Source organism: Ambystoma mexicanum, chromosome 2q (genome assembly GCF_040938575.1).
Source record: "Ambystoma mexicanum isolate Mex_15411 chromosome 2q, UKY_AmexF1_1, whole genome shotgun sequence".
Classification (NCBI taxonomy): Eukaryota; Metazoa; Chordata; class Amphibia; order Caudata; family Ambystomatidae; genus Ambystoma; species Ambystoma mexicanum.
This window is the reverse complement of record NC_090924.1, coordinates 186,415,664-186,442,981: the sequence shown is the minus strand read 5'-3', so window position 1 is coordinate 186,442,981 and position 27,318 is coordinate 186,415,664. Positions and strand designations below refer to the sequence as shown.

Genomic DNA, 27,318 nt, shown 5'->3' with positions numbered 1-27,318 from the left:
CCACTGACCCCCTTTCCTTTTGTGTAATCCTTTTGCTCTCAATAGGATTTTCCAAAGTGGCTTTCATATAAAAGATCATAGACCTGCATTTTGTGGCACACAAGCCTCATATCCCGTTGCTCTTTATAAATTCACATCATCTCCCACCAATACAAGCTGTAAAAGATTTTCAGGGCTTAGCCAAGCAAACTAGACTCGGGTCGAAGGTTAAGCAATCCTTAAATCAGCAGCAGAGTTAACATTGAAATCAGCCTCAGAATCTCTTAAAGGATGGTCCAACATCTGTTGCTTGCAGCACGCAATGGGGCAGCCTGGGTGCTGACAGCTTAAGCCAGCTCCTGTTCTTGCCTTGTCCTTGATCCAGCCATGGGCCCACATGCACTCAGGGGAATAGAGTGTTTCTCGTGTCTATGGGTCTGCCGTGATGCTCTCACGCTTGCATCACCCAGCCTTCGTGATGGGGAGGGTGTGTCAATTTGCAAGCACCCTGCAGCATGAATCTGTTTATCTTTAAATATAATTGCCATTAAACCAAACCCTTTAGGACCGGATCAATACGGCAGAAAAAGAATGCTGATGTATTGCTGTTTGCCTCTTAATTTCATACCATCCAACATATAAATGGTGTTTGGTCAATGATTTGCCATATCAAATGTCCTTATGTCACAGGCAGAAAGTTCAGAGGTCCTAATCAATGGTTTGGTTGGCTCTCCCTTTGCGCTTGCCTTAAGGCGCCAGCACCAGAGGCTGCCCGATTGCGCCCTGAAAGCAACCAATGTTGACCCATCCTTTAAGAGATTCTGAGGCTGATTTCAATGTTATTTTTGCTGCTGATTTAACGATTGCTCAACCTTCGACCCACGTCTAGTTTCCTTGGCTATGCCCTTGACATCTTTTACAGCTTGCATTGGTGGGAGATGATGTGAGTTTATCGAGAGCAACGGGATATGAGGCATGTGGGCCATAAAAAACAGCTCTGGGATTTTTTTTTAATAAGAAAGCCCCTTTAAGTAGGGAACTTTGGATGGACAGCCCTGCTGAGAGCAAAAGGATTACACAAAAGATAAGGGGGTCAGTGGGTCAAGGGATAGCACATCTGACTGTGAGTCAGTTTATTGTTAGTCCAAATCCTACCTGTTTCAACATTTTCCCAGGCTTTTTGTTTAATTTCTTAACAGATCCATTCCTATGTAGCTCAGCAACACATGTACTAATATTGGAATGATAATGGGAACATTGAATTGGCCCCTGCTCTGAAGGATGACACGTACATTTGTAAAGCATTCACTATTTTTAGCACATGACGGGACAGAAACTTTGTTAATTTGCAAGTCTTTATTTTTTAATTCATCTTTTTTGATGAAGATTGAAATTGTATGTTCATAGGGGCTGACGCCTGGGCAGCGGCAGGCAATTTGGAGAACAGAAATATTATTCATACATATTAAACAACAACACAATACATTTTGCGCCAAATTCAACACTAATGCCTCAGGAGCCTTTTACTTGTGAGTCCTAGTGACTGAATGAACAGCCCCGTCCCCTTCAATTTCTTGACTTGTACTTTTAGAAGTAGCACGGTTCCCATTCGACCAAATTCAGTATTATCACTTTCCCCATTGTTGTGCACGCCAGCGTAAACTGCTTTAAGGTGCTATTTGCAAACATCGCTCTGAACTACAGCTTTATTTGCTTCTAGGCCTTTATCTTTAATTGGGGCTGAGCAGTGTACTCTGGATTTGGCTGCTTTTAGTTGGTTGATTTCTTTTTTGATTTCTGTAACCTTCAAAGAGTCCCATTATGAAATACCATTGTCAGAATATGCTACAGTGCATGAAAACTTAAAATAAATGGTTGTGAGAGGGAGAGGGAGAGGGGGAGGGAGGGGGCGGGGGGAGAAAGAGAGCGGGCGGGAGGGAGGAAGGAGGGAGGGAAGGAGGAAGGGAGAGAGAGAGAGAGACAGAGAGAGAGGAAACAAAGAAAATATGGTATTCGGGGGTTGGGGGGCTATGTTTTTACATGGAAAAGATTTTAGGCTTTTAATCAAGTGGAAATGGCTCTGTGGCTGGTATCTCAGCCTGTTGATGCTTTGTTGAGTTGCTTGGAACATGCAAGGAAGGAGACCTGAAGCACTCCCAACCAGGTTGCATGTCTCCAAGTTACTGAAATCCCACAGACCTCCTCCCTGTGCCACAAAGTTCTGGGCACTGAGCTCTGTAGTTCCCCACAAGTCGCAAAGCACCCCAGATTTACTTTCTCAAAGTTGCTAGTGACTGCTACCCCACCTCGACCACTATATTTTCCCCAGATACTTGCTACTGTGGAGTAAGCAGGGCTAATAAAGAGGGAGAGGGGGTTTGCCTATGCAAATCATCTGCCAGGATCCTACCTGGCAGGTCATTCCATCTTACCAGCTGACACCTGGGCAGCAGCAGGTAATTTGGAGAACAGACATATACGGACAGGCCACAAAGCAAAGGTTGGGCCGTTGATTGAGGATCCCTTTAGCCATGCCTCCCTAAGTTACCGAGGTCCAGAAAAATTCCACCCTCAGCTCTCATAGAGAGGTCCTTGGCCGATCGTGGCCGATCAGGGGAGTAAAGGGTCGGGGGTGACTGCACACTGCCTCACCTTTTCACTGCTTTCTACAGTGGTAATGCTTTTGCAGAAGGGGCCAGTACAAGTGATTTTGTTCTGCGCTGTGGGAAAGTGGTTAATGTCAGTGGATAAATGTCAAACTACTTGCGCTGTTCAACACACATACATGCAGAGAAATAATGTTATGTTTTTTGGGGAAGATCTAGAGGGTCCTGCTGATGATTTATTAAACTGTCTGCTACTCTTTCTTTTACATAGAGTCTTCCCTGCCCAGGAATGTTTAAGGCATATTGTATGTCCCTCCCTTACAATGAAAACTCTGTTGAAAGCACAGAGGTACATAGGAATGGATCTGTTAAGAAATGAAACAAAAAGCCTGGAAAATGTCGAACCAGGTAGTATTTGGACTTACAAAAGACGGACTCACAGTCAAATGTGCTATCCGTTGACCCACTGACCCCCTTACCTTTTGTGTAATACTTTTGCTCTCAGTAGGGTTGTCCAAAGTTCTCTTCTTAAAGCGGCTTTCTTATAAAAAATCCTAGACCTGCTTTTTGTGGCACACATGCCTCATATCCCGTTGCTCTTGATAAACTCACATCATCTCCCCCCAATACAAGCTGTAAAAGATTTCCAGGCCTTATCCGAGCAAACTAGACGTGGGTCGAAGGTTCAGCAATCCTTAAATCAGCAGTAAAGTTAACATTGAAATCAGCCTCAGAATCTCTTCAAGGATGGTCCCACATCTATTGCTTACAGGGCTCAATCGGACAGCTTCTGGCACTGATGCCTTAAGCCACTTCCTGTTGTTGCCTTGTCCTTGATACAGCCATGGGCCCACATACACTCAGTGGTACAGAGTTTTTCTCAAGTCTATGGGTCTATTGTGATGCTCTCAGGCTTGCATCACCCAGCCATTGTGATGGGGAGGGGTGTCATTTTGCAAGCACCCTGGAGCATGAATCTGTATATCTTCAAATATAATTGGCATTAAACCAAACCCTTTAGGACCAGATCAATACAGCAGCAAAGAATGCTTATTCATTGTTGTTTCCCTCTTCATTTCATACCACCCGATATTTAAATGGTGTTTGGACTTTCTACCCTCTGACATAAGGACATTTGGTATGGCAAACCTTTGACTAGATGTCCTAATCAATGGTTTGATTGACTCTCCCTTTGCACTTGCTTCAGCAACACATGTACTAATATTGGAATGATAATGTGAACATTTAATTGTCCCCTGCTCTAAAGGATGACACGCACATTCGTAAAGCATTCACTATTTTTGGCACATGACAGGACAGAAACTTTCTTAATTTGCAAGTCTTTATTTTTTAATACATGTTTTTTTAATGAAGATTGAAATTGTATGTTCATACATATTACACGACAACACAATACATTTTGCGCCAAATTCAACACTCATGCCTCAGGAGCCTTTTACTTGTGAGTCCTATTGACTGAATGAACAGCCCCCTCTCCTTCAATTTCTTGACTTGTACTTTTAGAAGTGGCACGCTTCTTTTGTTTTTTTATCCCATTTTACCAAACTCGGTATTATCAGTTTCCACCTTGTTGTGCACTCCAGCGTAAACTGCTTTAAGGTGCTATTTGCAAACATTGTTCTGAACTACAGCTTTACTTGCTTCTAGGCCTTAATCTTTAATTGGGGCTGAGCAGTGTACTCTGGCTTTGGCTGCTTTTAGTTGGTTGGTTTCTTTTTTGATTTCTGTAACTTTCAAAGAGTCCCATTGTGAAATACCGTTGTCAGAATGTGCTACAGTGCATGAAAACTTAAAATAAATGGTTGTGAGAGGGGGAGGGAGGGGGCGGGGGGAGAAAGAGAGCGGGCAGGAGGGGGGAAGGTTAAGGAGGGAGGGAGAGAGAGAGAGAGAGAGAGAGAGAGAGAAAAAACAAAGAAAATATGGTATTCGGGGGGGGCTATGTTTTTACATGGAAAAGATTTTAGGCTTTTAATCAAGTGGAAAGAGGCTCTGTGGCTGGTATCTCAGCCTGTTGATGCTTTGTTGAGTTGCTTGGAACATGCAACAAAGCTGACCTGAAGCACTCCCGACCAGGTTGCATGTCTCTAATTTACTGAAATCCCACAGACCTCCTCCGTGTGCCACAAAGTACCTGAGCTCTGCAGTTGTTCCCCACAAGTCGCCAAGCTCCCCAGATTTACTTTCTCAGAGTTGCTAGTTACTGCTACCCTACCTCGACCACTATATTTTCCCCAGATACTTGCTACTGTGCAGAAAGCAGGGCTAAGAGAGAGGGAGAAGGGGTGTGCCTATGCAAATCATCTGCCAGGATCATTCCTGGGAGGTCATTCCATCCCACCAAATGACACCCGAGCAGCGGCACATAATTTGGAGAAAAGAAATATTCGGACAGGCCACAAAGCAAAGGCTGGGCCGTTGATTGAGGAACCCTTTAGCCATGTCTCCCTAAGTTACCGAGGTCCAGAAAAATTCCACCCTCAGCTCTCATAGAGAGGTCCTTGGCCGATCGTGGCCGATCAGGGCCGTGAAGGGTCGGGGTGACTGCACACTGCCTCACCTTTTCACTGCTTTCTACAGCGGTAATGCTTTTGCAGAAGGGACCTGTACAAGTGATTTTATTCTGCGCTGTGGGAAAGTGACATTTAACCACTGGCATTAAGCAAACGACTTGCGCTGCTCAACGCACATACATGCAGAGAAATCATTTCATGTTTTTTGGGGAAGGTCTAGAGGGTCCTGCTGATTATTTATGAAGCTGTACGCTACTCTTGCTTTTACAGAGAGTCTTCCCTGCCCAGGAATGTTTAAGGCATACTGTATATCCCTCCCTTACAATGAAAACTCTCTTAAAAGCACAGAGGTACATAGGAATGGATCTGTTAAGAAATGAAACGAAAAACCTGGACAAAATGTCGAAACGGGTAGGATTTGGACTTAGCACATCTGACTGTGAGTCAGTTAATTGTATCTCTTCACCCACTGACCCCCTTTCCTTTTGTGTAATCCTTTTGCTCTCAATAGGATTTTCCAAAGTGGCTTTCATATAAAAGATCATAGACCTGCATTTTGTGGCACACAAGCCTCATATCCCGTTGCTCTTTATAAATTCACATCATCTCCCACCAATACAAGCTGTAAAAGATTTTCAGGGCTTAGCCAAGCAAACTAGACTCGGGTCGAAGGTTAAGCAATCCTTAAATCAGCAGCAGAGTTAACATTGAAATCAGCCTCAGAATCTCTTAAAGGATGGTCCAACATCTGTTGCTTGCAGCACGCAATGGGGCAGCCTGGGTGCTGACAGCTTAAGCCAGCTCCTGTTCTTGCCTTGTCCTTGATCCAGCCATGGGCCCACATGCACTCAGGGGAATAGAGTGTTTCTCGTGTCTATGGGTCTGCCGTGATGCTCTCACGCTTGCATCACCCAGCCTTCGTGATGGGGAGGGTGTGTCAATTTGCAAGCACCCTGCAGCATGAATCTGTTTATCTTTAAATATAATTGCCATTAAACCAAACCCTTTAGGACCGGATCAATACGGCAGAAAAAGAATGCTGATGTATTGCTGTTTGCCTCTTAATTTCATACCATCCAACATATAAATGGTGTTTGGTCAATGATTTGCCATATCAAATGTCCTTATGTCACAGGCAGAAAGTTCAGAGGTCCTAATCAATGGTTTGGTTGGCTCTCCCTTTGCGCTTGCCTTAAGGCGCCAGCACCAGAGGCTGCCCGATTGCGCCCTGAAAGCAACCAATGTTGACCCATCCTTTAAGAGATTCTGAGGCTGATTTCAATGTTATTTTTGCTGCTGATTTAACGATTGCTCAACCTTCGACCCACGTCTAGTTTCCTTGGCTATGCCCTTGACATCTTTTACAGCTTGCATTGGTGGGAGATGATGTGAGTTTATCGAGAGCAACGGGATATGAGGCATGTGGGCCATAAAAAACAGCTCTGGGATTTTTTTTTAATAAGAAAGCCCCTTTAAGTAGGGAACTTTGGATGGACAGCCCTGCTGAGAGCAAAAGGATTACACAAAAGATAAGGGGGTCAGTGGGTCAAGGGATAGCACATCTGACTGTGAGTCAGTTTATTGTTAGTCCAAATCCTACCTGTTTCAACATTTTCCCAGGCTTTTTGTTTAATTTCTTAACAGATCCATTCCTATGTAGCTCAGCAACACATGTACTAATATTGGAATGATAATGGGAACATTGAATTGGCCCCTGCTCTGAAGGATGACACGTACATTTGTAAAGCATTCACTATTTTTAGCACATGACGGGACAGAAACTTTGTTAATTTGCAAGTCTTTATTTTTTAATTCATCTTTTTTGATGAAGATTGAAATTGTATGTTCATAGGGGCTGACGCCTGGGCAGCGGCAGGCAATTTGGAGAACAGAAATATTATTCATACATATTAAACAACAACACAATACATTTTGCGCCAAATTCAACACTAATGCCTCAGGAGCCTTTTACTTGTGAGTCCTAGTGACTGAATGAACAGCCCCGTCCCCTTCAATTTCTTGACTTGTACTTTTAGAAGTAGCACGGTTCCCATTCGACCAAATTCAGTATTATCACTTTCCCCATTGTTGTGCACGCCAGCGTAAACTGCTTTAAGGTGCTATTTGCAAACATCGCTCTGAACTACAGCTTTATTTGCTTCTAGGCCTTTATCTTTAATTGGGGCTGAGCAGTGTACTCTGGATTTGGCTGCTTTTAGTTGGTTGATTTCTTTTTTGATTTCTGTAACCTTCAAAGAGTCCCATTATGAAATACCATTGTCAGAATATGCTACAGTGCATGAAAACTTAAAATAAATGGTTGTGAGAGGGAGAGGGAGAGGGGGAGGGAGGGGGCGGGGGGAGAAAGAGAGCGGGCGGGAGGGAGGAAGGAGGGAGGGAAGGAGGAAGGGAGAGAGAGAGAGAGACAGAGAGAGAGGAAACAAAGAAAATATGGTATTCGGGGGTTGGGGGGCTATGTTTTTACATGGAAAAGATTTTAGGCTTTTAATCAAGTGGAAATGGCTCTGTGGCTGGTATCTCAGCCTGTTGATGCTTTGTTGAGTTGCTTGGAACATGCAAGGAAGGAGACCTGAAGCACTCCCAACCAGGTTGCATGTCTCCAAGTTACTGAAATCCCACAGACCTCCTCCCTGTGCCACAAAGTTCTGGGCACTGAGCTCTGTAGTTCCCCACAAGTCGCAAAGCACCCCAGATTTACTTTCTCAAAGTTGCTAGTGACTGCTACCCCACCTCGACCACTATATTTTCCCCAGATACTTGCTACTGTGGAGTAAGCAGGGCTAATAAAGAGGGAGAGGGGGTTTGCCTATGCAAATCATCTGCCAGGATCCTACCTGGCAGGTCATTCCATCTTACCAGCTGACACCTGGGCAGCAGCAGGTAATTTGGAGAACAGACATATACGGACAGGCCACAAAGCAAAGGTTGGGCCGTTGATTGAGGATCCCTTTAGCCATGCCTCCCTAAGTTACCGAGGTCCAGAAAAATTCCACCCTCAGCTCTCATAGAGAGGTCCTTGGCCGATCGTGGCCGATCAGGGGAGTAAAGGGTCGGGGGTGACTGCACACTGCCTCACCTTTTCACTGCTTTCTACAGTGGTAATGCTTTTGCAGAAGGGGCCAGTACAAGTGATTTTGTTCTGCGCTGTGGGAAAGTGGTTAATGTCAGTGGATAAATGTCAAACTACTTGCGCTGTTCAACACACATACATGCAGAGAAATAATGTTATGTTTTTTGGGGAAGATCTAGAGGGTCCTGCTGATGATTTATTAAACTGTCTGCTACTCTTTCTTTTACATAGAGTCTTCCCTGCCCAGGAATGTTTAAGGCATATTGTATGTCCCTCCCTTACAATGAAAACTCTGTTGAAAGCACAGAGGTACATAGGAATGGATCTGTTAAGAAATGAAACAAAAAGCCTGGAAAATGTCGAACCAGGTAGTATTTGGACTTACAAAAGACGGACTCACAGTCAAATGTGCTATCCGTTGACCCACTGACCCCCTTACCTTTTGTGTAATACTTTTGCTCTCAGTAGGGTTGTCCAAAGTTCTCTTCTTAAAGCGGCTTTCTTATAAAAAATCCTAGACCTGCTTTTTGTGGCACACATGCCTCATATCCCGTTGCTCTTGATAAACTCACATCATCTCCCCCCAATACAAGCTGTAAAAGATTTCCAGGCCTTATCCGAGCAAACTAGACGTGGGTCGAAGGTTCAGCAATCCTTAAATCAGCAGTAAAGTTAACATTGAAATCAGCCTCAGAATCTCTTCAAGGATGGTCCCACATCTATTGCTTACAGGGCTCAATCGGACAGCTTCTGGCACTGATGCCTTAAGCCACTTCCTGTTGTTGCCTTGTCCTTGATACAGCCATGGGCCCACATACACTCAGTGGTACAGAGTTTTTCTCAAGTCTATGGGTCTATTGTGATGCTCTCAGGCTTGCATCACCCAGCCATTGTGATGGGGAGGGGTGTCATTTTGCAAGCACCCTGGAGCATGAATCTGTATATCTTCAAATATAATTGGCATTAAACCAAACCCTTTAGGACCAGATCAATACAGCAGCAAAGAATGCTTATTCATTGTTGTTTCCCTCTTCATTTCATACCACCCGATATTTAAATGGTGTTTGGACTTTCTACCCTCTGACATAAGGACATTTGGTATGGCAAACCTTTGACTAGATGTCCTAATCAATGGTTTGATTGACTCTCCCTTTGCACTTGCTTCAGCAACACATGTACTAATATTGGAATGATAATGTGAACATTTAATTGTCCCCTGCTCTAAAGGATGACACGCACATTCGTAAAGCATTCACTATTTTTGGCACATGACAGGACAGAAACTTTCTTAATTTGCAAGTCTTTATTTTTTAATACATGTTTTTTTAATGAAGATTGAAATTGTATGTTCATACATATTACACGACAACACAATACATTTTGCGCCAAATTCAACACTCATGCCTCAGGAGCCTTTTACTTGTGAGTCCTATTGACTGAATGAACAGCCCCCTCTCCTTCAATTTCTTGACTTGTACTTTTAGAAGTGGCACGCTTCTTTTGTTTTTTTATCCCATTTTACCAAACTCGGTATTATCAGTTTCCACCTTGTTGTGCACTCCAGCGTAAACTGCTTTAAGGTGCTATTTGCAAACATTGTTCTGAACTACAGCTTTACTTGCTTCTAGGCCTTAATCTTTAATTGGGGCTGAGCAGTGTACTCTGGCTTTGGCTGCTTTTAGTTGGTTGGTTTCTTTTTTGATTTCTGTAACTTTCAAAGAGTCCCATTGTGAAATACCGTTGTCAGAATGTGCTACAGTGCATGAAAACTTAAAATAAATGGTTGTGAGAGGGGGAGGGAGGGGGCGGGGGGAGAAAGAGAGCGGGCAGGAGGGGGGAAGGTTAAGGAGGGAGGGAGAGAGAGAGAGAGAGAGAAAAAACAAAGAAAATATGGTATTCGGGGGGGGCTATGTTTTTACATGGAAAAGATTTTAGGCTTTTAATCAAGTGGAAAGAGGCTCTGTGGCTGGTATCTCAGCCTGTTGATGCTTTGTTGAGTTGCTTGGAACATGCAACAAAGGTGACCTGAAGCACTCCCGACCAGGTTGCATGTCTCTAATTTACTGAAATCCCACAGACCTCCTCCGTGTGCCACAAAGTACCTGAGCTCTGCAGTTGTTCCCCACAAGTCGCCAAGCTCCCCAGATTTACTTTCTCAGAGTTGCTAGTTACTGCTACCCTACCTCGACCACTATATTTTCCCCAGATACTTGCTACTGTGCAGAAAGCAGGGCTAAGAGAGAGGGAGAAGGGGTGTGCCTATGCAAATCATCTGCCAGGATCATTCCTGGGAGGTCATTCCATCCCACCAAATGACACCCGAGCAGCGGCACATAATTTGGAGAACAGAAATATTCGGACAGGCCACAAAGCAAAGGCTGGGCCGTTGATTGAGGAACCCTTTAGCCATGTCTCCCTAAGTTACCGAGGTCCAGAAAAATTCCACCCTCAGCTCTCATAGAGAGGTCCTTGGCCGATCGTGGCCGATCAGGGCCGTGAAGGGTCGGGGTGACTGCACACTGCCTCACCTTTTCACTGCTTTCTACAGCGGTAATGCTTTTGCAGAAGGGACCTGTACAAGTGATTTTATTCTGCGCTGTGGGAAAGTGACATTTAACCACTGGCATTAAGCAAACGACTTGCGCTGCTCAACGCACATACATGCAGAGAAATCATTTCATGTTTTTTGGGGAAGGTCTAGAGGGTCCTGCTGATTATTTATGAAGCTGTACGCTACTCTTGCTTTTACAGAGAGTCTTCCCTGCCCAGGAATGTTTAAGGCATACTGTATATCCCTCCCTTACAATGAAAACTCTCTTAAAAGCACAGAGGTACATAGGAATGGATCTGTTAAGAAATGAAACGAAAAACCTGGACAAAATGTCGAAACGGGTAGGATTTGGACTTAGCACATCTGACTGTGAGTCAGTTAATTGTATCTCTTCACCCACTGACCCCCTTTCCTTTTGTGTAATCCTTTTGCTCTCAATAGGATTTTCCAAAGTGGCTTTCATATAAAAGATCATAGACCTGCATTTTGTGGCACACAAGCCTCATATCCCGTTGCTCTTTATAAATTCACATCATCTCCCACCAATACAAGCTGTAAAAGATTTTCAGGGCTTAGCCAAGCAAACTAGACTCGGGTCGAAGGTTAAGCAATCCTTAAATCAGCAGCAGAGTTAACATTGAAATCAGCCTCAGAATCTCTTAAAGGATGGTCCAACATCTGTTGCTTGCAGCACGCAATGGGGCAGCCTGGGTGCTGACAGCTTAAGCCAGCTCCTGTTCTTGCCTTGTCCTTGATCCAGCCATGGGCCCACATGCACTCAGGGGAATAGAGTGTTTCTCGTGTCTATGGGTCTGCCGTGATGCTCTCACGCTTGCATCACCCAGCCTTCGTGATGGGGAGGGTGTGTCAATTTGCAAGCACCCTGCAGCATGAATCTGTTTATCTTTAAATATAATTGCCATTAAACCAAACCCTTTAGGACCGGATCAATACGGCAGAAAAAGAATGCTGATGTATTGCTGTTTGCCTCTTAATTTCATACCATCCAACATATAAATGGTGTTTGGTCAATGATTTGCCATATCAAATGTCCTTATGTCACAGGCAGAAAGTTCAGAGGTCCTAATCAATGGTTTGGTTGGCTCTCCCTTTGCGCTTGCCTTAAGGCGCCAGCACCAGAGGCTGCCCGATTGCGCCCTGAAAGCAACCAATGTTGACCCATCCTTTAAGAGATTCTGAGGCTGATTTCAATGTTATTTTTGCTGCTGATTTAACGATTGCTCAACCGTCGACCCACGTCTAGTTTCCTTGGCTATGCCCTTGACATCTTTTACAGCTTGCATTGGTGGGAGATGATGTGAGTTTATCGAGAGCAACGGGATATGAGGCATGTGGGCCATAAAAAACAGCTCTGGGATTTTTTTTTAATAAGAAAGCCCCTTTAAGTAGGGAACTTTGGATGGACAGCCCTGCTGAGAGCAAAAGGATTACACAAAAGATAAGGGGGTCAGTGGGTCAAGGGATAGCACATCTGACTGTGAGTCAGTTTATTGTTAGTCCAAATCCTACCTGTTTCAACATTTTCCCAGGCTTTTTGTTTAATTTCTTAACAGATCCATTCCTATGTAGCTCAGCAACACATGTACTAATATTGGAATGATAATGGGAACATTGAATTGGCCCCTGCTCTGAAGGATGACACGTACATTTGTAAAGCATTCACTATTTTTAGCACATGACGGGACAGAAACTTTGTTAATTTGCAAGTCTTTATTTTTTAATTCATCTTTTTTGATGAAGATTGAAATTGTATGTTCATAGGGGCTGACGCCTGGGCAGCGGCAGGCAATTTGGAGAACAGAAATATTATTCATACATATTAAACAACAACACAATACATTTTGCGCCAAATTCAACACTAATGCCTCAGGAGCCTTTTACTTGTGAGTCCTAGTGACTGAATGAACAGCCCCGTCCCCTTCAATTTCTTGACTTGTACTTTTAGAAGTAGCACGGTTCCCATTCGACCAAATTCAGTATTATCACTTTCCCCATTGTTGTGCACGCCAGCGTAAACTGCTTTAAGGTGCTATTTGCAAACATCGCTCTGAACTACAGCTTTATTTGCTTCTAGGCCTTTATCTTTAATTGGGGCTGAGCAGTGTACTCTGGATTTGGCTGCTTTTAGTTGGTTGATTTCTTTTTTGATTTCTGTAACCTTCAAAGAGTCCCATTATGAAATACCATTGTCAGAATATGCTACAGTGCATGAAAACTTAAAATAAATGGTTGTGAGAGGGAGAGGGAGAGGGGGAGGGAGGGGGCGGGGGGAGAAAGAGAGCGGGCGGGAGGGAGGAAGGAGGGAGGGAAGGAGGAAGGGAGAGAGAGAGAGAGACAGAGAGAGAGGAAACAAAGAAAATATGGTATTCGGGGGTTGGGGGGCTATGTTTTTACATGGAAAAGATTTTAGGCTTTTAATCAAGTGGAAATGGCTCTGTGGCTGGTATCTCAGCCTGTTGATGCTTTGTTGAGTTGCTTGGAACATGCAAGGAAGGAGACCTGAAGCACTCCCAACCAGGTTGCATGTCTCCAAGTTACTGAAATCCCACAGACCTCCTCCCTGTGCCACAAAGTTCTGGGCACTGAGCTCTGTAGTTCCCCACAAGTCGCAAAGCACCCCAGATTTACTTTCTCAAAGTTGCTAGTGACTGCTACCCCACCTCGACCACTATATTTTCCCCAGATACTTGCTACTGTGGAGTAAGCAGGGCTAATAAAGAGGGAGAGGGGGTTTGCCTATGCAAATCATCTGCCAGGATCCTACCTGGCAGGTCATTCCATCTTACCAGCTGACACCTGGGCAGCAGCAGGTAATTTGGAGAACAGACATATACGGACAGGCCACAAAGCAAAGGTTGGGCCGTTGATTGAGGATCCCTTTAGCCATGCCTCCCTAAGTTACCGAGGTCCAGAAAAATTCCACCCTCAGCTCTCATAGAGAGGTCCTTGGCCGATCGTGGCCGATCAGGGGAGTAAAGGGTCGGGGGTGACTGCACACTGCCTCACCTTTTCACTGCTTTCTACAGTGGTAATGCTTTTGCAGAAGGGGCCAGTACAAGTGATTTTGTTCTGCGCTGTGGGAAAGTGGTTAATGTCAGTGGATAAATGTCAAACTACTTGCGCTGTTCAACACACATACATGCAGAGAAATAATGTTATGTTTTTTGGGGAAGATCTAGAGGGTCCTGCTGATGATTTATTAAACTGTCTGCTACTCTTTCTTTTACATAGAGTCTTCCCTGCCCAGGAATGTTTAAGGCATATTGTATGTCCCTCCCTTACAATGAAAACTCTGTTGAAAGCACAGAGGTACATAGGAATGGATCTGTTAAGAAATGAAACAAAAAGCCTGGAAAATGTCGAACCAGGTAGTATTTGGACTTACAAAAGACGGACTCACAGTCAAATGTGCTATCCGTTGACCCACTGACCCCCTTACCTTTTGTGTAATACTTTTGCTCTCAGTAGGGTTGTCCAAAGTTCTCTTCTTAAAGCGGCTTTCTTATAAAAAATCCTAGACCTGCTTTTTGTGGCACACATGCCTCATATCCCGTTGCTCTTGATAAACTCACATCATCTCCCCCCAATACAAGCTGTAAAAGATTTCCAGGCCTTATCCGAGCAAACTAGACGTGGGTCGAAGGTTCAGCAATCCTTAAATCAGCAGTAAAGTTAACATTGAAATCAGCCTCAGAATCTCTTCAAGGATGGTCCCACATCTATTGCTTACAGGGCTCAATCGGACAGCTTCTGGCACTGATGCCTTAAGCCACTTCCTGTTGTTGCCTTGTCCTTGATACAGCCATGGGCCCACATACACTCAGTGGTACAGAGTTTTTCTCAAGTCTATGGGTCTATTGTGATGCTCTCAGGCTTGCATCACCCAGCCATTGTGATGGGGAGGGGTGTCATTTTGCAAGCACCCTGGAGCATGAATCTGTATATCTTCAAATATAATTGGCATTAAACCAAACCCTTTAGGACCAGATCAATACAGCAGCAAAGAATGCTTATTCATTGTTGTTTCCCTCTTCATTTCATACCACCCGATATTTAAATGGTGTTTGGACTTTCTACCCTCTGACATAAGGACATTTGGTATGGCAAACCTTTGACTAGATGTCCTAATCAATGGTTTGATTGACTCTCCCTTTGCACTTGCTTCAGCAACACATGTACTAATATTGGAATGATAATGTGAACATTTAATTGTCCCCTGCTCTAAAGGATGACACGCACATTCGTAAAGCATTCACTATTTTTGGCACATGACAGGACAGAAACTTTCTTAATTTGCAAGTCTTTATTTTTTAATACATGTTTTTTTAATGAAGATTGAAATTGTATGTTCATACATATTACACGACAACACAATACATTTTGCGCCAAATTCAACACTCATGCCTCAGGAGCCTTTTACTTGTGAGTCCTATTGACTGAATGAACAGCCCCCTCTCCTTCAATTTCTTGACTTGTACTTTTAGAAGTGGCACGCTTCTTTTGTTTTTTTATCCCATTTTACCAAACTCGGTATTATCAGTTTCCACCTTGTTGTGCACTCCAGCGTAAACTGCTTTAAGGTGCTATTTGCAAACATTGTTCTGAACTACAGCTTTACTTGCTTCTAGGCCTTAATCTTTAATTGGGGCTGAGCAGTGTACTCTGGCTTTGGCTGCTTTTAGTTGGTTGGTTTCTTTTTTGATTTCTGTAACTTTCAAAGAGTCCCATTGTGAAATACCGTTGTCAGAATGTGCTACAGTGCATGAAAACTTAAAATAAATGGTTGTGAGAGGGGGAGGGAGGGGGCGGGGGGAGAAAGAGAGCGGGCAGGAGGGGGGAAGGTTAAGGAGGGAGGGAGAGAGAGAGAGAGAGAGAAAAAACAAAGAAAATATGGTATTCGGGGGGGGCTATGTTTTTACATGGAAAAGATTTTAGGCTTTTAATCAAGTGGAAAGAGGCTCTGTGGCTGGTATCTCAGCCTGTTGATGCTTTGTTGAGTTGCTTGGAACATGCAACAAAGGTGACCTGAAGCACTCCCGACCAGGTTGCATGTCTCTAATTTACTGAAATCCCACAGACCTCCTCCGTGTGCCACAAAGTACCTGAGCTCTGCAGTTGTTCCCCACAAGTCGCCAAGCTCCCCAGATTTACTTTCTCAGAGTTGCTAGTTACTGCTACCCTACCTCGACCACTATATTTTCCCCAGATACTTGCTACTGTGCAGAAAGCAGGGCTAAGAGAGAGGGAGAAGGGGTGTGCCTATGCAAATCATCTGCCAGGATCATTCCTGGGAGGTCATTCCATCCCACCAAATGACACCCGAGCAGCGGCACATAATTTGGAGAACAGAAATATTCGGACAGGCCACAAAGCAAAGGCTGGGCCGTTGATTGAGGAACCCTTTAGCCATGTCTCCCTAAGTTACCGAGGTCCAGAAAAATTCCACCCTCAGCTCTCATAGAGAGGTCCTTGGCCGATCGTGGCCGATCAGGGCCGTGAAGGGTCGGGGTGACTGCACACTGCCTCACCTTTTCACTGCTTTCTACAGCGGTAATGCTTTTGCAGAAGGGACCTGTACAAGTGATTTTATTCTGCGCTGTGGGAAAGTGACATTTAACCACTGGCATTAAGCAAACGACTTGCGCTGCTCAACGCACATACATGCAGAGAAATCATTTCATGTTTTTTGGGGAAGGTCTAGAGGGTCCTGCTGATTATTTATGAAGCTGTACGCTACTCTTGCTTTTACAGAGAGTCTTCCCTGCCCAGGAATGTTTAAGGCATACTGTATATCCCTCCCTTACAATGAAAACTCTCTTAAAAGCACAGAGGTACATAGGAATGGATCTGTTAAGAAATGAAACGAAAAACCTGGACAAAATGTCGAAACGGGTAGGATTTGGACTTAGCACATCTGACTGTGAGTCAGTTAATTGTATCTCTTCACCCACTGACCCCCTTTCCTTTTGTGTAATCCTTTTGCTCTCAATAGGATTTTCCAAAGTGGCTTTCATATAAAAGATCATAGACCTGCATTTTGTGGCACACAAGCCTCATATCCCGTTGCTCTTTATAAATTCACATCATCTCCCACCAATACAAGCTGTAAAAGATTTTCAGGGCTTAGCCAAGCAAACTAGACTCGGGTCGAAGGTTAAGCAATCCTTAAATCAGCAGCAGAGTTAACATTGAAATCAGCCTCAGAATCTCTTAAAGGATGGTCCAACATCTGTTGCTTGCAGCACGCAATGGGGCAGCCTGGGTGCTGACAGCTTAAGCCAGCTCCTGTTCTTGCCTTGTCCTTGATCCAGCCATGGGCCCACATGCACTCAGGGGAATAGAGTGTTTCTCGTGTCTATGGGTCTGCCGTGATGCTCTCACGCTTGCATCACCCAGCCTTCGTGATGGGGAGGGTGTGTCAATTTGCAAGCACCCTGCAGCATGAATCTGTTTATCTTTAAATATAATTGCCATTAAACCAAACCCTTTAGGACCGGATCAATACGGCAGAAAAAGAATGCTGATGTATTGCTGTTTGCCTCTTAATTTCATACCATCCAACATATAAATGGTGTTTGGTCAATGATTTGCCATATCAAATGTCCTTATGTCACAGGCAGAAAGTTCAGAGGTCCTAATCAATGGTTTGGTTGGCTCTCCCTTTGCGCTTGCCTTAAGGCGCCAGCACCAGAGGCTGCCCGATTGCGCCCTGAAAGCAACCAATGTTGACCCATCCTTTAAGAGATTCTGAGGCTGATTTCAATGTTATTTTTGCTGCTGATTTAACGATTGCTCAACCGTCGACCCACGTCTAGTTTCCTTGGCTATGCCCTTGACATCTTTTACAGCTTGCATTGGTGGGAGATGATGTGAGTTTATCGAGAGCAACGGGATATGAGGCATGTGGGCCATAAAAAACAGCTCTGGGATTTTTTTTTAATAAGAAAGCCCCTTTAAGTAGGGAACTTTGGATGGACAGCCCTGCTGAGAGCAAAAGGATTACACAAAAGATAAGGGGGTCAGTGGGTCAAGGGATAGCACATCTGACTGTGAGTCAGTTTATTGTTAGTCCAAATCCTACCTGTTTCAACATTTTCCCAGGCTTTTTGTTTAATTTCTTAACAGATCCATTCCTATGTAGCTCAGCAACACATGTACTAATATTGGAATGATAATGGGAACATTGAATTGGCCCCTGCTCTGAAGGATGACACGTACATTTGTAAAGCATTCACTATTTTTAGCACATGACGGGACAGAAACTTTGTTAATTTGCAAGTCTTTATTTTTTAATTCATCTTTTTTGATGAAGATTGAAATTGTATGTTCATAGGGGCTGACGCCTGGGCAGCGGCAGGCAATTTGGAGAACAGAAATATTATTCATACATATTAAACAACAACACAATACATTTTGCGCCAAATTCAACACTAATGCCTCAGGAGCCTTTTACTTGTGAGTCCTAGTGACTGAATGAACAGCCCCGTCCCCTTCAATTTCTTGACTTGTACTTTTAGAAGTAGCACGGTTCCCATTCGACCAAATTCAGTATTATCACTTTCCCCATTGTTGTGCACGCCAGCGTAAACTGCTTTAAGGTGCTATTTGCAAACATCGCTCTGAACTACAGCTTTATTTGCTTCTAGGCCTTTATCTTTAATTGGGGCTGAGCAGTGTACTCTGGATTTGGCTGCTTTTAGTTGGTTGATTTCTTTTTTGATTTCTGTAACCTTCAAAGAGTCCCATTATGAAATACCATTGTCAGAATATGCTACAGTGCATGAAAACTTAAAATAAATGGTTGTGAGAGGGAGAGGGAGAGGGGGAGGGAGGGGGCGGGGGGAGAAAGAGAGCGGGCGGGAGGGAGGAAGGAGGGAGGGAAGGAGGAAGGGAGAGAGAGAGAGAGACAGAGAGAGAGGAAACAAAGAAAATATGGTATTCGGGGGTTGGGGGGCTATGTTTTTACATGGAAAAGATTTTAGGCTTTTAATCAAGTGGAAATGGCTCTGTGGCTGGTATCTCAGCCTGTTGATGCTTTGTTGAGTTGCTTGGAACATGCAAGGAAGGAGACCTGAAGCACTCCCAACCAGGTTGCATGTCTCCAAGTTACTGAAATCCCACAGACCTCCTCCCTGTGCCACAAAGTTCTGGGCACTGAGCTCTGTAGTTCCCCACAAGTCGCAAAGCACCCCAGATTTACTTTCTCAAAGTTGCTAGTGACTGCTACCCCACCTCGACCACTATATTTTCCCCAGATACTTGCTACTGTGGAGTAAGCAGGGCTAATAAAGAGGGAGAGGGGGTTTGCCTATGCAAATCATCTGCCAGGATCCTACCTGGCAGGTCATTCCATCTTACCAGCTGACACCTGGGCAGCAGCAGGTAATTTGGAGAACAGACATATACGGACAGGCCACAAAGCAAAGGTTGGGCCGTTGATTGAGGATCCCTTTAGCCATGCCTCCCTAAGTTACCGAGGTCCAGAAAAATTCCACCCTCAGCTCTCATAGAGAGGTCCTTGGCCGATCGTGGCCGATCAGGGGAGTAAAGGGTCGGGGGTGACTGCACACTGCCTCACCTTTTCACTGCTTTCTACAGTGGTAATGCTTTTGCAGAAGGGGCCAGTACAAGTGATTTTGTTCTGCGCTGTGGGAAAGTGGTTAATGTCAGTGGATAAATGTCAAACTACTTGCGCTGTTCAACACACATACATGCAGAGAAATAATGTTATGTTTTTTGGGGAAGATCTAGAGGGTCCTGCTGATGATTTATTAAACTGTCTGCTACTCTTTCTTTTACATAGAGTCTTCCCTGCCCAGGAATGTTTAAGGCATATTGTATGTCCCTCCCTTACAATGAAAACTCTGTTGAAAGCACAGAGGTACATAGGAATGGATCTGTTAAGAAATGAAACAAAAAGCCTGGAAAATGTCGAACCAGGTAGTATTTGGACTTACAAAAGACGGACTCACAGTCAAATGTGCTATCCGTTGACCCACTGACCCCCTTACCTTTTGTGTAATACTTTTGCTCTCAGTAGGGTTGTCCAAAGTTCTCTTCTTAAAGCGGCTTTCTTATAAAAAATCCTAGACCTGCTTTTTGTGGCACACATGCCTCATATCCCGTTGCTCTTGATAAACTCACATCATCTCCCCCCAATACAAGCTGTAAAAGATTTCCAGGCCTTATCCGAGCAAACTAGACGTGGGTCGAAGGTTCAGCAATCCTTAAATCAGCAGTAAAGTTAACATTGAAATCAGCCTCAGAATCTCTTCAAGGATGGTCCCACATCTATTGCTTACAGGGCTCAATCGGACAGCTTCTGGCACTGATGCCTTAAGCCACTTCCTGTTGTTGCCTTGTCCTTGATACAGCCATGGGCCCACATACACTCAGTGGTACAGAGTTTTTCTCAAGTCTATGGGTCTATTGTGATGCTCTCAGGCTTGCATCACCCAGCCATTGTGATGGGGAGGGGTGTCATTTTGCAAGCACCCTGGAGCATGAATCTGTATATCTTCAAATATAATTGGCATTAAACCAAACCCTTTAGGACCAGATCAATACAGCAGCAAAGAATGCTTATTCATTGTTGTTTCCCTCTTCATTTCATACCACCCGATATTTAAATGGTGTTTGGACTTTCTACCCTCTGACATAAGGACATTTGGTATGGCAAACCTTTGACTAGATGTCCTAATCAATGGTTTGATTGACTCTCCCTTTGCACTTGCTTCAGCAACACATGTACTAATATTGGAATGATAATGTGAACATTTAATTGTCCCCTGCTCTAAAGGATGACACGCACATTCGTAAAGCATTCACTATTTTTGGCACATGACAGGACAGAAACTTTCTTAATTTGCAAGTCTTTATTTTTTAATACATGTTTTTTTAATGAAGATTGAAATTGTATGTTCATACATATTACACGACAACACAATACATTTTGCGCCAAATTCAACACTCATGCCTCAGGAGCCTTTTACTTGTGAGTCCTATTGACTGAATGAACAGCCCCCTCTCCTTCAATTTCTTGACTTGTACTTTTAGAAGTGGCACGCTTCTTTTGTTTTTTTATCCCATTTTACCAAACTCGGTATTATCAGTTTCCACCTTGTTGTGCACTCCAGCGTAAACTGCTTTAAGGTGCTATTTGCAAACATTGTTCTGAACTACAGCTTTACTTGCTTCTAGGCCTTAATCTTTAATTGGGGCTGAGCAGTGTACTCTGGCTTTGGCTGCTTTTAGTTGGTTGGTTTCTTTTTTGATTTCTGTAACTTTCAAAGAGTCCCATTGTGAAATACCGTTGTCAGAATGTGCTACAGTGCATGAAAACTTAAAATAAATGGTTGTGAGAGGGGGAGGGAGGGGGCGGGGGGAGAAAGAGAGCGGGCAGGAGGGGGGAAGGTTAAGGAGGGAGGGAGAGAGAGAGAGAGAGAGAGAGAAAAAACAAAGAAAATATGGTATTCGGGGGGGGCTATGTTTTTACATGGAAAAGATTTTAGGCTTTTAATCAAGTGGAAAGAGGCTCTGTGGCTGGTATCTCAGCCTGTTGATGCTTTGTTGAGTTGCTTGGAACATGCAACAAAGGTGACCTGAAGCACTCCCGACCAGGTTGCATGTCTCTAATTTACTGAAATCCCACAGACCTCCTCCGTGTGCCACAAAGTACCTGAGCTCTGCAGTTGTTCCCCACAAGTCGCCAAGCTCCCCAGATTTACTTTCTCAGAGTTGCTAGTTACTGCTACCCTACCTCGACCACTATATTTTCCCCAGATACTTGCTACTGTGCAGAAAGCAGGGCTAAGAGAGAGGGAGAAGGGGTGTGCCTATGCAAATCATCTGCCAGGATCATTCCTGGGAGGTCATTCCATCCCACCAAATGACACCCGAGCAGCGGCACATAATTTGGAGAAAAGAAATATTCGGACAGGCCACAAAGCAAAGGCTGGGCCGTTGATTGAGGAACCCTTTAGCCATGTCTCCCTAAGTTACCGAGGTCCAGAAAAATTCCACCCTCAGCTCTCATAGAGAGGTCCTTGGCCGATCGTGGCCGATCAGGGCCGTGAAGGGTCGGGGTGACTGCACACTGCCTCACCTTTTCACTGCTTTCTACAGCGGTAATGCTTTTGCAGAAGGGACCTGTACAAGTGATTTTATTCTGCGCTGTGGGAAAGTGACATTTAACCACTGGCATTAAGCAAACGACTTGCGCTGCTCAACGCACATACATGCAGAGAAATCATTTCATGTTTTTTGGGGAAGGTCTAGAGGGTCCTGCTGATTATTTATGAAGCTGTACGCTACTCTTGCTTTTACAGAGAGTCTTCCCTGCCCAGGAATGTTTAAGGCATACTGTATATCCCTCCCTTACAATGAAAACTCTCTTAAAAGCACAGAGGTACATAGGAATGGATCTGTTAAGAAATGAAACGAAAAACCTGGACAAAATGTCGAAACGGGTAGGATTTGGACTTAGCACATCTGACTGTGAGTCAGTTAATTGTATCTCTTCACCCACTGACCCCCTTTCCTTTTGTGTAATCCTTTTGCTCTCAATAGGATTTTCCAAAGTGGCTTTCATATAAAAGATCATAGACCTGCATTTTGTGGCACACAAGCCTCATATCCCGTTGCTCTTTATAAATTCACATCATCTCCCACCAATACAAGCTGTAAAAGATTTTCAGGGCTTAGCCAAGCAAACTAGACTCGGGTCGAAGGTTAAGCAATCCTTAAATCAGCAGCAGAGTTAACATTGAAATCAGCCTCAGAATCTCTTAAAGGATGGTCCAACATCTGTTGCTTGCAGCACGCAATGGGGCAGCCTGGGTGCTGACAGCTTAAGCCAGCTCCTGTTCTTGCCTTGTCCTTGATCCAGCCATGGGCCCACATGCACTCAGGGGAATAGAGTGTTTCTCGTGTCTATGGGTCTGCCGTGATGCTCTCACGCTTGCATCACCCAGCCTTCGTGATGGGGAGGGTGTGTCAATTTGCAAGCACCCTGCAGCATGAATCTGTTTATCTTTAAATATAATTGCCATTAAACCAAACCCTTTAGGACCGGATCAATACGGCAGAAAAAGAATGCTGATGTATTGCTGTTTGCCTCTTAATTTCATACCATCCAACATATAAATGGTGTTTGGTCAATGATTTGCCATATCAAATGTCCTTATGTCACAGGCAGAAAGTTCAGAGGTCCTAATCAATGGTTTGGTTGGCTCTCCCTTTGCGCTTGCCTTAAGGCGCCAGCACCAGAGGCTGCCCGATTGCGCCCTGAAAGCAACCAATGTTGACCCATCCTTTAAGAGATTCTGAGGCTGATTTCAATGTTATTTTTGCTGCTGATTTAACGATTGCTCAACCTTCGACCCACGTCTAGTTTCCTTGGCTATGCCCTTGACATCTTTTACAGCTTGCATTGGTGGGAGATGATGTGAGTTTATCGAGAGCAACGGGATATGAGGCATGTGGGCCATAAAAAACAGCTCTGGGATTTTTTTTTAATAAGAAAGCCCCTTTAAGTAGGGAACTTTGGATGGACAGCCCTGCTGAGAGCAAAAGGATTACACAAAAGATAAGGGGGTCAGTGGGTCAAGGGATAGCACATCTGACTGTGAGTCAGTTTATTGTTAGTCCAAATCCTACCTGTTTCAACATTTTCCCAGGCTTTTTGTTTAATTTCTTAACAGATCCATTCCTATGTAGCTCAGCAACACATGTACTAATATTGGAATGATAATGGGAACATTGAATTGGCCCCTGCTCTGAAGGATGACACGTACATTTGTAAAGCATTCACTATTTTTAGCACATGACGGGACAGAAACTTTGTTAATTTGCAAGTCTTTATTTTTTAATTCATCTTTTTTGATGAAGATTGAAATTGTATGTTCATAGGGGCTGACGCCTGGGCAGCGGCAGGCAATTTGGAGAACAGAAATATTATTCATACATATTAAACAACAACACAATACATTTTGCGCCAAATTCAACACTAATGCCTCAGGAGCCTTTTACTTGTGAGTCCTAGTGACTGAATGAACAGCCCCGTCCCCTTCAATTTCTTGACTTGTACTTTTAGAAGTAGCACGGTTCCCATTCGACCAAATTCAGTATTATCACTTTCCCCATTGTTGTGCACGCCAGCGTAAACTGCTTTAAGGTGCTATTTGCAAACATCGCTCTGAACTACAGCTTTATTTGCTTCTAGGCCTTTATCTTTAATTGGGGCTGAGCAGTGTACTCTGGATTTGGCTGCTTTTAGTTGGTTGATTTCTTTTTTGATTTCTGTAACCTTCAAAGAGTCCCATTATGAAATACCATTGTCAGAATATGCTACAGTGCATGAAAACTTAAAATAAATGGTTGTGAGAGGGAGAGGGAGAGGGGGAGGGAGGGGGCGGGGGGAGAAAGAGAGCGGGCGGGAGGGAGGAAGGAGGGAGGGAAGGAGGAAGGGAGAGAGAGAGAGAGACAGAGAGAGAGGAAACAAAGAAAATATGGTATTCGGGGGTTGGGGGGCTATGTTTTTACATGGAAAAGATTTTAGGCTTTTAATCAAGTGGAAATGGCTCTGTGGCTGGTATCTCAGCCTGTTGATGCTTTGTTGAGTTGCTTGGAACATGCAAGGAAGGAGACCTGAAGCACTCCCAACCAGGTTGCATGTCTCCAAGTTACTGAAATCCCACAGACCTCCTCCCTGTGCCACAAAGTTCTGGGCACTGAGCTCTGTAGTTCCCCACAAGTCGCAAAGCACCCCAGATTTACTTTCTCAAAGTTGCTAGTGACTGCTACCCCACCTCGACCACTATATTTTCCCCAGATACTTGCTACTGTGGAGTAAGCAGGGCTAATAAAGAGGGAGAGGGGGTTTGCCTATGCAAATCATCTGCCAGGATCCTACCTGGCAGGTCATTCCATCTTACCAGCTGACACCTGGGCAGCAGCAGGTAATTTGGAGAACAGACATATACGGACAGGCCACAAAGCAAAGGTTGGGCCGTTGATTGAGGATCCCTTTAGCCATGCCTCCCTAAGTTACCGAGGTCCAGAAAAATTCCACCCTCAGCTCTCATAGAGAGGTCCTTGGCCGATCGTGGCCGATCAGGGGAGTAAAGGGTCGGGGGTGACTGCACACTGCCTCACCTTTTCACTGCTTTCTACAGTGGTAATGCTTTTGCAGAAGGGGCCAGTACAAGTGATTTTGTTCTGCGCTGTGGGAAAGTGGTTAATGTCAGTGGATAAATGTCAAACTACTTGCGCTGTTCAACACACATACATGCAGAGAAATAATGTTATGTTTTTTGGGGAAGATCTAGAGGGTCCTGCTGATGATTTATTAAACTGTCTGCTACTCTTTCTTTTACATAGAGTCTTCCCTGCCCAGGAATGTTTAAGGCATATTGTATGTCCCTCCCTTACAATGAAAACTCTGTTGAAAGCACAGAGGTACATAGGAATGGATCTGTTAAGAAATGAAACAAAAAGCCTGGAAAATGTCGAACCAGGTAGTATTTGGACTTACAAAAGACGGACTCACAGTCAAATGTGCTATCCGTTGACCCACTGACCCCCTTACCTTTTGTGTAATACTTTTGCTCTCAGTAGGGTTGTCCAAAGTTCTCTTCTTAAAGCGGCTTTCTTATAAAAAATCCTAGACCTGCTTTTTGTGGCACACATGCCTCATATCCCGTTGCTCTTGATAAACTCACATCATCTCCCCCCAATACAAGCTGTAAAAGATTTCCAGGCCTTATCCGAGCAAACTAGACGTGGGTCGAAGGTTCAGCAATCCTTAAATCAGCAGTAAAGTTAACATTGAAATCAGCCTCAGAATCTCTTCAAGGATGGTCCCACATCTATTGCTTACAGGGCTCAATCGGACAGCTTCTGGCACTGATGCCTTAAGCCACTTCCTGTTGTTGCCTTGTCCTTGATACAGCCATGGGCCCACATACACTCAGTGGTACAGAGTTTTTCTCAAGTCTATGGGTCTATTGTGATGCTCTCAGGCTTGCATCACCCAGCCATTGTGATGGGGAGGGGTGTCATTTTGCAAGCACCCTGGAGCATGAATCTGTATATCTTCAAATATAATTGGCATTAAACCAAACCCTTTAGGACCAGATCAATACAGCAGCAAAGAATGCTTATTCATTGTTGTTTCCCTCTTCATTTCATACCACCCGATATTTAAATGGTGTTTGGACTTTCTACCCTCTGACATAAGGACATTTGGTATGGCAAACCTTTGACTAGATGTCCTAATCAATGGTTTGATTGACTCTCCCTTTGCACTTGCTTCAGCAACACATGTACTAATATTGGAATGATAATGTGAACATTTAATTGTCCCCTGCTCTAAAGGATGACACGCACATTCGTAAAGCATTCACTATTTTTGGCACATGACAGGACAGAAACTTTCTTAATTTGCAAGTCTTTATTTTTTAATACATGTTTTTTTAATGAAGATTGAAATTGTATGTTCATACATATTACACGACAACACAATACATTTTGCGCCAAATTCAACACTCATGCCTCAGGAGCCTTTTACTTGTGAGTCCTATTGACTGAATGAACAGCCCCCTCTCCTTCAATTTCTTGACTTGTACTTTTAGAAGTGGCACGCTTCTTTTGTTTTTTTATCCCATTTTACCAAACTCGGTATTATCAGTTTCCACCTTGTTGTGCACTCCAGCGTAAACTGCTTTAAGGTGCTATTTGCAAACATTGTTCTGAACTACAGCTTTACTTGCTTCTAGGCCTTAATCTTTAATTGGGGCTGAGCAGTGTACTCTGGCTTTGGCTGCTTTTAGTTGGTTGGTTTCTTTTTTGATTTCTGTAACTTTCAAAGAGTCCCATTGTGAAATACCGTTGTCAGAATGTGCTACAGTGCATGAAAACTTAAAATAAATGGTTGTGAGAGGGGGAGGGAGGGGGCGGGGGGAGAAAGAGAGCGGGCAGGAGGGGGGAAGGTTAAGGAGGGAGGGAGAGAGAGAGAGAGAGAGAGAGAAAAAACAAAGAAAATATGGTATTCGGGGGGGGCTATGTTTTTACATGGAAAAGATTTTAGGCTTTTAATCAAGTGGAAAGAGGCTCTGTGGCTGGTATCTCAGCCTGTTGATGCTTTGTTGAGTTGCTTGGAACATGCAACAAAGGTGACCTGAAGCACTCCCGACCAGGTTGCATGTCTCTAATTTACTGAAATCCCACAGACCTCCTCCGTGTGCCACAAAGTACCTGAGCTCTGCAGTTGTTCCCCACAAGTCGCCAAGCTCCCCAGATTTACTTTCTCAGAGTTGCTAGTTACTGCTACCCTACCTCGACCACTATATTTTCCCCAGATACTTGCTACTGTGCAGAAAGCAGGGCTAAGAGAGAGGGAGAAGGGGTGTGCCTATGCAAATCATCTGCCAGGATCATTCCTGGGAGGTCATTCCATCCCACCAAATGACACCCGAGCAGCGGCACATAATTTGGAGAACAGAAATATTCGGACAGGCCACAAAGCAAAGGCTGGGCCGT

At 44.2% G+C, this 27,318-nt stretch overlaps 5 non-coding genes across 5 annotated transcripts; all 5 read left to right on the top strand.

Annotated features, from left to right (window-relative positions):
* The first annotated feature begins 3,783 nt into the window (after positions 1–3,783).
* On the top strand, positions 3,784–3,888 carry LOC138570835 (U6 spliceosomal RNA). The gene has a single exon (XR_011303858.1). It is a non-coding gene; the product is annotated as a U6 spliceosomal RNA (small nuclear RNA).
* Positions 3,889–9,365: 5,477 nt separating this feature from the next.
* Positions 9,366–9,470, top strand: LOC138570834 (U6 spliceosomal RNA). Its single transcript, XR_011303857.1, has one exon. It is a non-coding gene; the product is annotated as a U6 spliceosomal RNA (small nuclear RNA).
* A 5,467-nt stretch (positions 9,471–14,937) lies between these two features.
* Positions 14,938–15,042, top strand: LOC138570832 (U6 spliceosomal RNA). The gene has a single exon (XR_011303856.1). It is a non-coding gene; the product is annotated as a U6 spliceosomal RNA (small nuclear RNA).
* Positions 15,043–20,509: 5,467 nt separating this feature from the next.
* Positions 20,510–20,614, top strand: LOC138570831 (U6 spliceosomal RNA). Its single transcript, XR_011303855.1, has one exon. It is a non-coding gene; the product is annotated as a U6 spliceosomal RNA (small nuclear RNA).
* A 5,471-nt stretch (positions 20,615–26,085) lies between these two features.
* LOC138570830 (U6 spliceosomal RNA) lies at positions 26,086–26,190 on the top strand. Its single transcript, XR_011303854.1, has one exon. It is a non-coding gene; the product is annotated as a U6 spliceosomal RNA (small nuclear RNA).
* The last annotated feature ends 1,128 nt before the right edge of the window (positions 26,191–27,318 follow it).